The 2,635-nt window shown below is 36.4% G+C and overlaps 1 long non-coding RNA gene across 1 annotated transcript; it reads right to left on the bottom strand.

Moving 5' to 3' along the window:
- Nucleotides 1-899: 899 nt before the first annotated feature.
- Nucleotides 900-2,384, bottom strand: LOC112848020 (uncharacterized). The gene is made up of 3 exons (XR_003221892.1): nt 2,287-2,384; nt 1,125-1,241; nt 900-1,022 (listed from the first exon to the last, which is right to left on the bottom strand). It is a non-coding gene; the product is annotated as an uncharacterized LOC112848020 (long non-coding RNA).
- Nucleotides 2,385-2,635: the final 251 nt, after the last annotated feature.

Raw genomic sequence — 2,635 nt, forward strand, 5'->3', positions numbered from 1 at the left:
ACAGTCTTCATGTCTTTTGTCTTGTTCCCCCAGTCAGTTGCTTCTCATGTCATTCCTGCCCCTGTGGCCGTGTTCTACTATGAGTTTTGTGAACATTTTGAGTTTTGAGAACAAGAGCTCATTTCCTGTTATTGAACTGTGCTTCTCAGAATTGTGGTGGACATATGCTTAAAGCACTTTTTCCATGTCTTGTATGGTATACCAAACTCTGTTAAGACACTAACAGGAAGTTTCAAATAAGACATAAGAACCAAACATGCGCTAGTGTGTTTAGACCACAACTTTTTCCATTCTAACAGTCTCTGCTTCAGACAAGTAACGACTATGTTTATTTTTATCTACAAAGATACAATAAAACAGAGAGACACACTAATATAATGAAAGAGAAAGAGATGTGGCTACAGTACATGAAGTTAGACTAATTTAAAACATATGTAGAGTTTACCTTTGAACATTACTTCCTTATGTGATGGACAGAAGCATTTTTTGAATGTAGTCATTATATATATTATATATATATATATAGCTGTAAATAAATGTGTGTGTTGTCAATGTGTATGACGAAATACACAGACTTGCCATTTTCCTAAAAGGAGCTACCTTAAACACAGAACATACTGTATCGTGCAGTGTGGTTACCTTTGTCTCCATCTTGTGTTTAAAAATGATCAGGGCCTTTCAGTTTGTCCTCTTCTAACATGTTCCTCACAGCAATAACAAAATTGTTTTTTGGTTATCGTTCATGTTAGTCCTTTTGATTGCTGAATCTTTGAGTAATTAGGATAACTCCATAATGAAAAAAATAATAACTAATAACAAATAATAATAACAAATAATCAATAACAAAAAAAATGTACACAAGCAAAAGAATTCATCCATTAATCTTCTTCATGGCTGATCCACTTCAGAGTCAACGTCAGTGCTGGAACTGATCCCAGCTGATTCTCCTGAGTTGATTTTGTTTAATGTGTTAGGACTTATCACTCTAACATCTGTGTAGATAATGTCACTGTCAACATCATCTACGGGGGGAAGATAAACAAAAAAGTGTATTGTATTTTGAAGGAAGCTATATTGTTTTTAAAAGTCTTTTTTCCCAAGCAATGGTTATGTATTTCACTTACCCTCATCAACAGTTGTTGGTCTTGTTTTTTTACAAAACTGTTTTACAGCCAAACTCAAAGCCACAAGGATAAAGAGCGTGATGAGAGTTGCTATCACTGTCAAGGTTGTAACAGAATCTGAAATTCAAAAGCAAATGTTAGACAATATTGAATATCTTGACAAAATGAAAGATACCAAAATGCTTCTCAGATATTTTTATATATTTTGTTCCATAGTTCCATCCACCTGATGTTGAACATACAGTAAGATCAGGGCATGTATAATAACTTGTACCCACAAGAATTCATAAGTGACATCCAATACTGCAATTTGAAGACACTGAGGCTGAAATGTAAGCTGTTTTTGTCATAACCGTCTGCATGGCAGGCAGAGGTTGGGACGCCAATTGCAGGAATCAAATACTTAAGGATGAACTAAAGGGGGCAGCTTTTTTGCTGTAACAGCAAAAACTCAGGAACGCTAAATACAAGAAAACGAAACCGAAACAGGAAACTAAGAACTTGGAACTGGGAGCTAAGAGTAACCAGGAATAACAAAGTACCTCAGGGAAACACACAGCAACTAGGACGATGCAACAATGAGCAGAGGAAGACAGTGGGCCTAAATACACACCGGATCACGAAGGGATGGGAAACACTAGGGAACACAGCTGGAACTAATACAGAAAAGCGAGACTGAAAAGGAAAACTGAATGCGATTCACGCAGGAACAGAGACTGCCAGAATGCAACAGGAAGCACACACTGAGACGTACACTGAATAAATATCAGGAACAGAATGACCGAGGGACACGACTGGGAAACAGATGAATAAACATGGAGACAGAACTATACATGATAGAAAACAAAGGAGATACAAAGGCAAGACCAAGCAACTGGGCGTGAAAGGGAACTTACTAAAAGAACAAGTGACTAAGAACCAGAAATTATAGTGATTAAATGAGGAAATTAAACAATAACAGAAAAAGACTAAGAAACAATTACTACCATCATAAGAACACAAAGCCAAAAAGTCCAAAAACATAAACGCTGGGTCACAGACCCAGCACCATGACAATTTTATCACATATATACTCAAATTCCTTTAAAGTAAAATATGCAATGATATACTATATCAGATAATATTATTGAACTGTTAAACAATAGATTTTTAAATACTCTACCTTTGCAGGCTGCCAGGTGAATAACTGTTTCATTTCTGCTAATATTATTCCAAACTTGGCAACTAAGGTTTCCATTCAGCTTCCCATGTAAGTCGACAGTAAGATATGAAAACTGGGATGTCCCGATGTTTAGAGATTGGTTGTGATCGTTGCTTTGTGTAAGTATCTGACCATCCAAAGTCAAAATGAATTGTACTCCATCTACTTCAGAGAAGCAGCTGATCTTCATCTGTTCCGATGAGAAGCATTTCTGAGACAGGCCTGGCTTTGACACTGGAGCTAGAAGAGACAACGAAAAGGACAAAGAAAAAAGAAAAGAAATAGATGTAACAAATTTCAGGGTAATCAT

This window comes from Oreochromis niloticus, linkage group LG10, assembly GCF_001858045.2.
Source record: "Oreochromis niloticus isolate F11D_XX linkage group LG10, O_niloticus_UMD_NMBU, whole genome shotgun sequence".
NCBI lineage: Eukaryota > Metazoa > Chordata > Actinopteri > Cichliformes > Cichlidae > Oreochromis > Oreochromis niloticus.